Source organism: Lissotriton helveticus, chromosome 12 (genome assembly GCF_964261635.1).
Source record: "Lissotriton helveticus chromosome 12, aLisHel1.1, whole genome shotgun sequence".
Taxonomy (NCBI): domain Eukaryota; kingdom Metazoa; phylum Chordata; class Amphibia; order Caudata; family Salamandridae; genus Lissotriton; species Lissotriton helveticus.
This window is the reverse complement of record NC_136073.1, coordinates 724,025,813-724,039,524: the sequence shown is the minus strand read 5'-3', so window position 1 is coordinate 724,039,524 and position 13,712 is coordinate 724,025,813. Positions and strand designations below refer to the sequence as shown.

Here is a 13,712-nt window from a genome sequence, read left to right as displayed (position 1 = left end):
AGATCTGTAAAATCACATACGCCAAGAGACGCTGTGTGAGTGCAGAAGTGTGGCTCACTGGTTAGAAGCGGCAGTCCCTGATGCAGAGGTCTGGCCCGGGACCAGGGTTCAATTCCCGACGCGGCAGGGTCGTGGGCTCAATGTCCGCGGACTCGATAATTCTCGCCTCGGTGCCTACTCTAATCATGGGTCCCACTCTGCAACTTTGGGCAATAGCTTGCTTAATTTCCACAACGGCCCCAATAGCGCTGGGATGCCTGGCTCCACCTTGGGGGTGCCCAGTAGGGAGCATCTCACAGGGAAAGCCAGGAAGGGTTCCACAGCGGTATACAGCGCCAGGATGCCCCGAGATAAGGCGGCAGTGCGCTTTACAAGTATACCTACATTTACATTTACATCTCCTGTCTGGGCAGGCACGGCAAACAGGAGACAGGGAGGGAACAAACATGCCTCCCTCCCCCAATCAAAAGCGCGCGTATTTGACGCGCACCAATGCAAAGCTTGGGTGGAGCTTCCAACCCACTTCGGAGGCAAAACCGATGACAATAGATCTCTCAAGCGTGCAGCGCATGTGCTGCCTCGCTAGGCGAGACCTAAAAATACAGGGACTCCCTTGTCCCACATATTACCTGGTCCAAGTACCTTTCCTTGCGACACAGTGTTGTTGGTTTAAAATTTCAAAATACGAGCCCAGCCACTCCCTCTTGAACATTCAGTTAAAACGGATGCATTGTCTATTGATCAGAGAAGCCAAAAGACAATGTGTCCATGTCGGTTGTTTTATAGAGTTTTAACACCATGTTGGTTTCTTCGGGCTGTGAACACCATCCAGCATGACGTTAAAACTAAACAAAATACAACGCCAAACTGAAAGATTCTCTTACAGCAGGGAGAACACATAGGGGAGGAAGTGCAGGTAGGGATGCAACTTATTTCATTAGCGCCACAAAGGGAGGAGAGGGGAGCTTTCCGTGTGGTCCACAGCTGCCAATGTTTCAGGTTGCTATGTGTGACATTTTCATAATTTTAGAGAAATTATGAGTGACATTTCAATGAATATGAGTGACACTTTCTTGCAAGCAAAAATCAAGCAATGAAGACGAGGGAAACAAATAAATATCAGAAATTACACCCATTTGAACAACAAGAAGCTCTAAGAAGATCTTAAAAGTGCTGCAAAGCACTAGAAATGGAAGACCTGATCGTACTATGAAAGAAATGTGCAACTATGACAGACTGGCCGACAGTGACTGCAGTCAATATAGAGGAGCTCTAACTTTACTTACAGTCACAGGCTGAATGATGACACTCAGTGCTCCTCTAAAAGTAAAGTAAAATAAATAAGATAAGTGACACAACTGTGTGCAGAGTGACTGCTGCAGTCAGACTAGTGACTGCAATGCAGAGCCCAGCACAGCACTACTCTAATAGTAATTCGTAAATTCAATTTTGTTCGAAGAATGACACTTGTCAGCCAGGGTCATTATAGACTAGCTTTGCATATTCCAATTTAATTGACATCTGTAACACAAGTTCTGGATTTCGAACGTCATTTTCAGCAGCTGCTTTAGTGAGTGCCCTTACTGTCGACTCTTTCAAATCATTTGAGACATTTTAAATTAAACAGTAGGCACTGGCATTTCTGTATCCACCAAAATAGTTGGGCAAGCCGCGACATCCACCAGGCAACGCTGAGGAATTGACTCACAGGCATTCATGGCTCCAGACACTGGATTGAAGTGCAGGGCAGCCAGGCTGCAGTACTAAGGCACCAGGTGACCACTCCGGCGGCGGTCTGCATGGGTCGGTCAAAGGTGATCACGAAGCCACTGGGCCCCGACCAAGCTGAACAACGCTATGGGCACAGCTGCCAAGGTTTCAGATTGCTATGTGTGACATTTTCATAATTTCAGTGTAATTATGAGTGACATTTAAGGACTACGAGAGACACTTTCTCGAGAGCAAAATAAAGCAGTGAAGACGAGAGAAACATTAATATCAGGAATTACACCCATTTAAGCAAGAAGAAAAAATAACTTAAAACTACTGCAAAGTACCAGAAATGGACGGGCCCTAACCCAGTGCCCAGTCTACCAAGGCTCATGATCGTGAGCGCTAAAAGTAAATTAAATAAGGATTGGAGAAGGTACTAGTGACACTTACTAATCTTTAACACGCAACAAGTGACTGGCTAGACAATAAAGAATCAAACATTGCAGTGAGTGTATTTAATTCTCATATCACCCTGACCAGCAGGGCTGCCAAGTTTTCAGATTGTTTATGCAACATTTTTGTGGTTTCAGTGCGCCTAAAAGTGACATTATACAGAGAAACGAGTGACACTTTTTCGCAAGTTAATCAAAGAGTAGCAAGTATTTTTGTGCTTCTCTGTGAATTTTCGATTATTATGCAAGGTAAAACCCCAGCTTCTGTAGTTAACCAGTGAAAACCAGTCAAGGCCAGACCAATCGAAAACCTTGCAATATGCACAGCTCCACAACGTGTCCCAGATGACAAATAGATGACAAATACATAAATCTAAGTGGCCATATGTACGAACACATTTTCCCCATAGACACAGAATGGGTAAATCCCTTTGATACATCTGGCCTAGGCGCGCAACACGGTATTTTGTAAAGCACAAACTACTCACCCCTAAACGGTCTCAAGGCGCTGGGGGGCCGGGGGGGGGGGGGGAGTGAGTTATTGCCCAGCGTCACATGGTGCTGAGCTGCAGCCCCTGCAGAGATGGAGTGAGCCCTGCGATCCAGAGTCAGCCACCCTGGCCGCTGCGCCACACCTCTCCCTCATGAAGATGTAACAAGGCAACGATGTGTCCCTAAGTTTGCTGTGCCTGAAACAGCCTTTCCGTGAAAAGCCCCTAGGTTACATTATCCCTCCACCAGAAACCCCCAGAAGTTCCTCCCCTACAGAAATAACTAAAGGGTTCTGCTGAAAATAAAACTGCCCACCCGCTGAGAGGCGCCAGCGCGGATGGAACGTCGACCTGACGCCAAGTCCTCCCCCCATCCGCGCCTGGCGTGATTGGACGTCTTCCCGCTCGCCCAAAAGAAAAGCGAGAACTGCACGGTTTTTAGTGCACGTTTGTTGCAGTTCTTTACATTGCTAACAAAACACAGACTAAGGACAGACTTTCGGAAGCCAGCGATCGTATTTCGCACCACCTGAAAACGCCAACGTAAACAATTCTAGTGAGAACTTTACAACTCCATGGAACTCTAGAACAATTGTGACCCCGGGTCCCTCTGGATTTTACCTTTTTTCCCCGTGCACTTTACCGCGAAAGTACTTTCGAGTGCCCGTCTTCGAAGCTGGATCCTGTAGTCCGCGTTGCAGGAAACAAAAGCGACTATTAAATGAAACCGAAACTTCCATAATGCTTACGGTTTCGATATGACTGCTTGCCGAGCGCATAGTACAAGGCTGTTTGTCAAGCTCAAAAGACAGAATCAATCTCATAGCAAACGTGAACTACTGTAACACCTGCCACAAGCCAGTGTTTTTTTTTTTTTTTGAAGTTCAGATTTTTAACTGGATTAGTTGGGACTTTCCATCGAAAGGCTTTAAATTAAACGATTGTTTTTTCAAGGCCACATCAAGGATACAATAAGTCGACACAATGCCACAGCTCCAACAGTGGGGCTCACTCGCTTTAATATTATAGCAAACAAACCTCGACTGGACGAGTATTGTGTGTAATTTCACTGCATCGTTGTGCCGCAGGCTTGTTTTGGAATTTTGCGCACAAAAGTTTCGCTGCGTTGCTCTGGAGGACGTAATTGTAATTGTAAGCAGACATTCTAAAGCGCACTGTAACCCAGCAGGCATCCTGGCGCTAAAAGAGGGGGGTAATGAAAAGACACCAGAAGCTAAACGAAAAAAGCATTAACTTGTGGGAAAGAGCCAAGTTTTTATTTGTTTACGGAAAGGTAAGAGGTCATTCAACTGTCGCAGTTCTAGGGGCAGCTTATTCCAGAGCCTGACCTCCCAACTTGACTCTTATGGTCGGGGGAATTTTCACCAGGAAAGCTGAAGAGGAGCGAAGACAGCGAGAGGGAACATACCAGTTAGATTTACTCTGTAATAGTAATAGTAAAGTTCCATGAAGCACCTTAAACACAAAACAGAGTGATTTAAAATAAATTCTCTGCACTATAGGGAGCCAATGCAGCTCCACAAGGGCCTGAGAAGAAGAAGGACGTGGACGGGACAAGGCCATCTTAGCTGCCATATTCTGAATTCTCTGTAGCCTGCCGGTCAGGAACTTAGGGGATTCCAACAGAAGGGAGTTGCAATAGCCTAATCTGCTCAAAATCACGCTCCTGACTATCAGTGGGCGTGTTTGGGCAGGAAGCAAAGGAAGAATCTTCCTCATGACCCTAATAAGGGAGAAGCGAGTCCCCAAGGTCATATTGACATGTGTCTCCAGAGTCAACTTTTCGTTAAATAGGACCCCCAGGTTACGAACAGACAGACGGTAACGGAGGGGGGTCCACGTGACCAGACCAGAGACCAGCCGGGGGATGCAGTGGCACTCCCCCATTCTGAATGCAGAGAATTTCAGTTTTGTCTGCATTGAAATGCAGAGTTTTGTCTCTCAGCCACTGCGCCATGTTCCCCATACAACTGTGGAAGTTCTCCAAGGAGGTTGACTGATCCCCTTCCAGTGAGGGAATCAGCTGGGTATCATCAGCGCAGTTGACTACCTCTGATCCAAAAGATCTAATAATGTCCATCAAAGGACACATATAGACATTGAAAAGTATGGGGCTGATCGCAGATCTCTGCGGCACACCATGGTGGACTTTGGTAAACTCAGACTGAAAAGGGTGGAGTGCCACCGCCTGACGTCTGTCAGATAGATAGGCGTGGAACCATTTTAGTGCCTAATCACGCTGATGATCGTTTATTTAAAGTAAAACTATAATACCGATTTCATTTTTGTAATTGATTTTAATGAATTACACCAAAAAGTAATGAATTCGGAAGGGCGTGTACAGCACCGCTATCCTGCGTGCCCCATAGCGAGTTTCAGAGTTTTTCTTTTAATGCCTCAACACACACAACAATCGCACTGGTGCCCTGTGGCACAGAATGAGAGTCAGGGCTGGACTCTGTGGTGGAGTGTCCTACTCTTCTGACACTAGTAGTGGTGGCAGCAGATTCAAGGGAAGGATAAGCCTTCTTACCCAACTTGTCTATACATTTCCCTGGGAGTTCCCTGTACTTTGCGCCTTCAAGCCATCTAGGCCAGAAATGAGAGAAACTCCTGTGTGGGTTACTCCCTGTGCAGTAAGACATGCAGGGAGCGAGTGTACCAGAGTGACAGTGACAGTGGCAGTGGCAGCCCGGGGTCACTTTGATTTCATGAACCAAAACCTCTCCTTTTCTGTGCCTTTATTCTGGGAATCTCTTACGGGTCATTTTCCTAACTCCGTACTACCATTCTGACACATTGTGGCTGGACCAGTTAGGAACAATATGCAAAATTCAGGAAATGTCAAAATTATTTTCAGCGGTGACCTTCTGGAATTCACAAATTTCTAGCCAACTTGGCATAAGTGCGGAGCTGAAAATATCAACTGGTGTGCTGAGATTTCTCGAACAGAATCTAGGGTACTGCATCAGTAGCACCTAAGAAACTCTTAGGCGCTCCATGATTGAGCTCGCTGACAGTTCCACTGCGGACGACTCAAGACCAGGAACCTGGAAAATCAGCAGCGTGCCGGGAGGCGCAGGCTTGGGCCTGCCGTGAGGATCAGAGACAACAAACTGAGGAGGTGATGGCAATGCTCTTGTACTAAGGACACCACAAGGGAAGAAATGTGAGGAGATGAGGTGGGAAGAGCAGAACGCGCACCTGATGCAACACAGGGAAGGACCGTCACTGCAGGTCTTATGGTGGGGCCTTGGATACTGTGGCCCCTGTGGCATGTGCAGAAGCTGACTTTCAGTGGTCTCGGTGCAACAAGAACAAATACATGTGACTGCGTGGTGCCTGAGGAACTGCAACTGTATTTCAGGGGTCATATCACCAGATACCAAAGCACATAGAAAGAATTGGCGGTACATCAATTTCCGTCATATGACCATCAGGGCCCAGGGTGGGTTCTTCATTAGTGTTTGGACTGGAGGAAGAACCACCAGCCAGGACCTACTAGTTTCTGTTGCCTCCATTGCATGTGCACTGCCATGCACCCAGTGCCAGATCGCACTACTTGGCACCAGTGAGCACTTGGCACGTGAGGCCACCCCACCTGGCTTTTCGAAATCTAGGTATTTCCAGCTTCGTAAGAGAGGCAGACCTCAGCTGTCTATTGGGACTAAGCCAGTGGAAGGCCCTTCTCAGGTGCAAAGGCCCCTGGCGATGGAGGGCAGAAGGAACTACACAGAGGCCTTTGAAGGTCACACGATCCCTGGCTGGCAACCAATGAAGGGACCAAATGCCCTTTCTCACTGACAGACGTTTTGAAACGCCTACGACTAGTCGAGCAGCTGCATTCTGAATATTTTGAAGTCTATTTAGGGTGGCTTTATTAATATTTAAGTACAGAGCATTGGAATATTCAAGACGCGATGTAACAAACGCGATGACCACTGCAACTATGAGCTCGGCTGGATTAAGAGGAAGTAACTTTTTAAAAGTTTTGATGATGAAGAAACAGAAGCTCACAGTCCTCTTGGTCTGAATATCAAAGGAAAGTGTCAAAAATCACCCCTACATTTTTTGCCTCAGTCACAGGAAGCGGTAGGGCACCACAAAACTCTGGACACCACAATTCAGACCATGAGTACAAGCATCTAGAGCCCTTTTAACTAAAGGAGATAATGCTTGCTATCAAGAGACAAAAAAGGAGGAGGGAGGGTAAGAACACGGTCCTCACAAAATAGCAGCTGACCTGTATAAATCAGATCTTACATTATCAGTTTGCTATATCACATTTCTGAGAAAAGTCATACTAATTGGAGCCCCTGGGGCCATCATGAGACATCAGCGCCCATTGCTTGGCCCGAATATTTAATCAACCTATCAGCCCTCCCCATTAATCCATCCGAACCACTTCATTTATTAATTTTATTTGCAAAGTTTTAAATAGCGCTGGCTAGACCCGGAGGTATCAGAGCGCTTTACATGAGGATCAGCAAGTTACAGGATACATAGTTATATCATTTGAATCCGCGAGTTATCGGTTACATAGTTACATCAGTTTGAATCAAAGAAACACAGAGGGAGAAGGAGGGGGAGAGAAGGAGACATGGACGGGGAGATGAGGAAAACAATGTCAGATGACCGGCTGGGTAGGTGACGGCCAAGGGACCAGACTCCTCTATAGCTGCATAGGACAGCTCCACTGGGCATCGGCCAAGGTTGCTCGGGCTCCGCTGTAGGTATCTACATCGGTTGAATCAGCGAGTTACAGGATACATAGTTACATCAGTTAGAATCAAAAGAATCACCGAGTAGGGAGGAAGGCAGGGGCGTAACACAGGCCCACGTATCCCCCGCAGTGCGGGGGGGCACTCAAGCTCAAGGGGGCCCCCTCAGCACTGTACTTCCGCCTGAGAGCTCCTAATAGAGTCTGGAGGGGGCCCCTCCACGTACCTGGCAGGGGGCCCCCCTCAATTATTGTCACGCCACTGGAGGAAGGGGAGGGAAGGAGACACAAACGGGGGAGACGAGGAAAACAATGTCAGATGTCAGGCTGGATAGGTGATGGCCAAGGGGCCAGCCTCCTCTATAGCTACATAGGACAGCTCCACCGGGCATCGGTCAAGGTTGATCGGGCTCCGCAGTAGGTACAAACAGTTTTGGTATCTGCCCAGGGGGCATCGTCATATAGTTCCATCAAGCACACGGAGCACACATAGAGAGCCCAGAAGAGCTAAGACTATGGCCAGTTCACAAAGGGCTTCAACAGTAGTAGGGTTTCATTAGAGAACGACTCTTCAGCAGGGGTTGGTGCAGCCAGCAAGCTCTACGTAGTCCTGATAATGGTGGGTATAAGTCTTACCTCAGGAACACTTGGAGTTGTCCTCAGTGGGAAGGGTAGTCAGGAGGGCACAGCAGAGGGTCAGAGGTCCAGAGATGGGCTGAGGGCTGCATTGAGGCCAGACAACGGTGAGTGAAAGCCCTGCTCTAGGCTCAATTGAAAGTGCTCTCAGCGAAAAGTATCGTCGGCAGGGCACTAGCGGAGGTCAGAGATCAGAGATGGGCTAGAGGCTGCGTTGAGGCACAGTGCGATTAGTTAGATCTCAAGATTGTGCGGCCGGAACACAGTGGGGCCCCCCAGAACGGCCAGGTGCACGGAGGTTGAAGGCATGACTGGGGAGATCTGGTCACTGCAATTTTGAGGAGCACTTCTCAATGGCTATGGGGATCTGGTCAATGCCATGTTATTTAATCTTATTCATTTTAATTTAAACTTACTGAGCGCTGATCAATGGCAGCAGCAGAGCATCATATTGGCCCGCTCTGCAAAACTCCATAGATTGGGCAGCCGGAGTGTAGAGAAACATGCGGTAGCAAACACTGCGGGGGTCCTCAGACGGCCAGGTGCACGGAGGTTAGGTAAGTCTGGGGACACCGCCATCTTGTGGAGCCCTGATCGTCGGCAGTGATTTGGCTCAACTCCTCGTCACTCCGCAGAATAGGTGTCAGGCTGCGTTGAGATGCAAAGCGGGAAGTGGAAGGCCAGATCCCGAGGTCGGGAAACAGCTCAACCCTCGGCCAGGAAACATGTCCATTTAACGCCCCTCAGGGGCAATCTGGGGCATCGCCATTTTGTGGCTGGTAAAGCGGAGGACCACTAGTGGCAGTAGTTCTGGGGAAAGGAGCAGGCAGCGGGCCGTGCGTGCGTAGCGGTGCAGACTCCTCCAGAAGCGACCCAGCAGAAACTCCAAGGCAGGGAGGAATTATTCTTTTGAGTCCTTCCATAAATGCTTTGATGGCAGGTACTCTAAATAATGACAAATGTTGTCTGTTTTGAAGGTAGGCTGCTATAGCAGCAAGATGTAACCTGATTGAGGAGTACGCTAAACGACATCTTTGTAAATGGAGCAGGTAACATATGATGTTTTGGATAGAAACATCTAATGGGTTAATGTTGTTATTTGTGCACTACACAACAAACCTTTTCCACTTGGCTGCATAGCATGCTCTAGTGGTGGGGCGTCTCGCTTCTTTTATGACATTCATGCAATCTGGCGGAAGATTGGGGTATCCAAATTCTAAGACCTCAGTAGCCAAATAGCTAGGTTGAGCTGCATTGGGTCTGGATGCTTGATCTCTTCATGGTTCTGTGTCAGTAGATGTGGAGAGTGTTTTAATTTTTGATGTGGTACTACTGAGAGTTCTAGTAGTGTGGTGTACCATTGTTGTCTTGCCCACGTTGGTGCTATGAGAATCAATGTGAGGGAATGTTGCTGTAACTTGCGTACCACTAATGGAATTAGTGGGAGAGGTGGAGAAGCGTATTCAAATTTGTTTGACCAACTCATCCATATTGCATTGCCTTTGGACAATGGTTGTGGGTATCCGGAGGCGAAGTTTGGGCATTTGGAGTTGCGGTGAGGGCAAACAGATCTATCTCTGGTTGGCCCCACTTGTGAAAGAAAGGTTGAAGAACTTGAGGATGAAGTTCCCACTCGTGTATCTGTTGTCTTTGAAGACTTAACAGATCTGCAACTTGATTGTGAACTCCAGTAGATGTTCTGCGAACAGAAAGATTTTTTGAGGAATGGCCCACCTCCATATGCTCTGCGCCAGCCGGGAGGGCTGTAAGGAGTGTGTTCCTCCCTGTTTTTGGATGTAATACATGGCTGTCATATTGTCGATACGGACTAGTACAGCTTTGCATGATAGGTAATGTTGAAACGATTTAAGAGGAGCTAGAAAAATTGCTAGCAACTCCAGATTACTCATGTGGAGTAGCTTTTGTTGCAGTGTCCATGTGCCCTGTACTGTGTGTTCTTCCAAATGCGCTCCCCATCTTATGAGAGATGCGTCTGTGGTTAGCATCACCTGTGTAACAGGCTCTATGAACGTCCGGCCCTTGGAAACGTTTTTGGTGTTCCACCACTGCAGAGGGCAATGTGTCCCGTCGTCCACCACCACCAGATGTGTTATTTGTTGTTGAGCCTGATTCCACTGACTTGCCAAGCACTCTTGTATGGGGCACATTTGGAGTCTTGCGTGTGGCACTATGAAAATGCAAGATGCCATCATTCCGATTAATTGCATGAACACTCAAGCTGGTAGTGAGTGTTGAGGCTGGAATTTTTGTATAAGAGCTTGCATACTTTGTATCCTTGTTGGATTGGGGGATGCAATTGCTTTGGAGGTGTCTATTGTGGCACCCAGATACTCTTGAGACAGGGATGGTTGTAGATGTGACTTTTTTTGATTTACTGTGAATCCTAGCTTGTGTAACAGGCAGATGGTCTGATGTGTTTGCTGTACACACTGGTGGTATGACTTGGATTTTATTGACCAGTCGTCTAGGTATTGGAAGACATGAATGTTGTCCCTTCTTAAGTGTGCCACTACTAGTGCTAGACCCTTTGTGAAAACTCAAGGTGCTGTAGTTACTCCGAAAGGGAGTACTTTGAACTGGTAATGTTGACAGTCTAGTACGAACCAAAGCTACTTTCTGTGAGCTTGATGGATAGGAATGTGGAAGTAGGCGTCCTTGAGATCTACTGTGGCAAGGAAGTCGCCTTGTTTTAACAGAGGCAGAACCTGCTGTAATGTGACCATAGGGAAGTGGTCGGACTGTATGTAAAGGATCAGGGGCCTTAGATCTAGTATAGGTCTGACGGAACCGTCCTTTTTGGGTATGGGAAAATATAGGGAGTAAGCATCTGTGTTTTGGGACTGGTTCTATTGCATTATTTTGCAGTAGAGATGCAACCTCTTGTTTTAGGAGGGTGAGATGTTCCTGTGACGTGGGACGTTGTCTGGGTGGTATTGTTGGAGGAGTGGAAGTGAGCTCCAGGCAATAACCAGACTGAACTATTTGTCTTACCCACCTGTCTGTGGTGATGGAGTTCCAGACAGGTAGGAACTGTTGTAATCTCCCCCTGACAGGGGTGGAATGGTCTGGGGGGGATAGGAGAGAAGCCACGGTTTGGGAGTAAAGGCATTGCGGTTGTTGTTGCCTCTGCCTCTACCTTTGTTGTTGTTACCTCTATATCCTCCTCTGTAATAACCTCTACTGGGCGAGGTTTGGGTGGGCGCTTTATAAAAAGAGGTGTTGTCAGTGTGAAACCCTTTAGAGGCGCCCCTGTAAGAGGAGCGACGAAAGAACGCTCGTTGGGTCTGAGTTTGTAAGGCTCCCATGGATTTTGCCGTATCAGAATCTTTTTTCATTTTTTCTAGTGCATTATCAACTGTTGGATCAAAAAGATGTTGCTGGTCAAAAGGTTGATTTAAGATACTGGCCTGTACTTCTGGCTTGAACCCAGAGATGCGTAACCAGGTGTAGTGTAGTTCCTATATTCCCAATAGGCTCTGCGCATTGGAATAATATAAACAGCAGTGTAGACGTAGGACTAAGGTCGACTAGGTCTCTACTGACTATATTAGACTTAATTAGTTTTGCCAGCTAGCTCAGAGGTCACTAGAAACTTTCTCGAATAAACAAGGAGGAGTTTAACTTCCCTGGATAGACAAGAAGGGATTAGCTTCTGACAACCATAAACATGACAACTTTGCTCCCTCGGAATAAGAGTGTCTCTCTAGAGTCGTGTGAAAACAATAGATAGCTATTTCACTCAGTCAATCGTGCATACTTAGTTTCACCAGAGTGCAGAGAAATAGAGAGACGGGCGTTTTCAATAAAAGGTGTTATTTATTGAGCAGTCTTCTTTCTCATGCAAGAGAAATGAATTGCCACAATTGCAATACTTAGTATGAAGTAAAGTGCGTACAGTAAAAGGAGTATTATGAAATAATACTGTAAAAGCATTGATATGGTTTCTTAGCCATATGATACTTTAAAATGGATAAAAAATATACACATATATAAAAACATTGACTAACATCCTCAACTGGTGCTTCTAAGTACGCCTACCCCGGTGTACCTGACCTAAGCCTAATACTTGGGAAGGAGTAAGTAAGTAGCAGTTTAAGTTAAGTTGGTTTTGCCAAGAATCTGAATCAAGAATTCTCTTTAAGGGTTTAGTCAGCTCCGTACCTGGGTAATAGAATGTGGGAGGTCTTGTATCTCTCTCTTCAGGACTCAATCTCCCAGCAACCCGCAAGGGTGGCTGGAAACATCGGAGCTGGATTTTCTCGGCTGGAGAAAAAGACAGCGTCTTTCTCAGTGCGTCAAAAGGGAGGGGCGGCGTCCGTGGGCTCTCACATCAGCTGGGCTCTCGGGCAAGTAGATAGCCGCTCTGCTCCAAACCACCGTGTGTTTGCTTAAGGCAGCGTTGGTATATTTATACCTGAAAGGTGCCGGGTTTGACGTAAGGTTGTACATAAGACGTCACTAAGAACTAACAGTTCTTTCTGGACTCCAGGAGTTCTTGTTCAAATCAAAACAAAAGCAGGGGGATTTCCCGGGCTGCTAGAGGCTTGGTTTGTTTAAAGAACGCGTTGTACTTTCTAGGAGTCTAGGGGAGTAGCCTTGCCGTATTTGAACTGCATGGGCTATTACTAAATATGGATATGATTCTTATGCCTTTATAAGGATATTGTTTGTTATAGCCATATAAGGGCATAAATCAGGAATATCGAATTAGGGTCCTAGATAGAAATACAACACCCACTCCACGATCTAATGTCCATCATTACTAGAACTAAGCAATAGTAAACATATAATGATGCATGTGTGTTTTCCAACCCACCCCAAAATACATAAATCGCATTTGAAATGGTATATGGTGAATACACGAAAAATGAGTATTGGTACTGTACGCTTTTCAAGCAGTGGTATCATTCAGTTAAGGTGCATATATATATCAGCTGAATGAATTGTGAAATTTACACATGAAATGGCTCTGAATACAGAAAAAAAGGTCGAGACCATTCCATCACATATTTATACAAAATGCTGTACATGTGCTAGAGGCTGAGGTAAAATATTGTCTCTAGAGTTCCTAAAAATATAAGCTCTGTTCTCTAAGAATAGTTCTACTTTAAGCAGAGTACTTTGTGCCCAAAAAAAAGGTAAATATTTTGGAATTGAGAAAAAATAATTTCGCTTTCAGGGGAAAAACAGTTCCATATGTTTTCAGTAGCTTCTGTTTATCAAAGCTGAAGGCCGAATTCAGAGTTCAGGGAATGCTGTGTGCGCGTTTGTTTAAAAAGTTATTCCCGTTGTTCAGGGGAGAACATCGTATCAGACAGACAAGCAAAAGATTGGTCTACAACATCAGGTGAAAGTTCGACCAAGTTTGAAAATGCCGAAACAGGGCATGTGTGAGAATGATTGCTATCATCAATGTCAGCATCAGCAATGCTCACAGAAGGTTGTACCTGCGTGATGTTGCTCTCATCTCGTACTCCACTGCCACATACTCGTAGTGGTGAAGTCTCAACGAATGCCGTCATCAGAATGGGTAGCCGCTGGGGACAACACGATGCATGAGCCGTTACAGGACCTAGCAAGGTATCTGTATCCATTGGTACTGCTGATGGTAGTGTAAGACAGATGTCCAACAAGCATTCTTCTCCGCATAGCATACAT

General features: G+C 46.4%; 1 protein-coding gene across 2 annotated transcripts in view; it reads right to left on the bottom strand.

The window, feature by feature from the left end:
- Nucleotides 1-3,394, bottom strand: part of LOC144799499 (uncharacterized) — a 154,524-nt gene extending 151,130 nt beyond the window's left edge. The window contains exon 1 of one of the 2 annotated variants that reach the window (XM_078670849.1): nucleotides 3,278-3,394. The gene's annotated coding sequence lies outside the window, so the exon portion shown is untranslated. Of the gene's footprint in view, nucleotides 1-2,653; nucleotides 2,771-3,277 lie in introns of those variants that run through there. The other variant, XM_078670850.1, reaches the window with a different exon arrangement.
- Nucleotides 3,395-13,712: the final 10,318 nt, after the last annotated feature.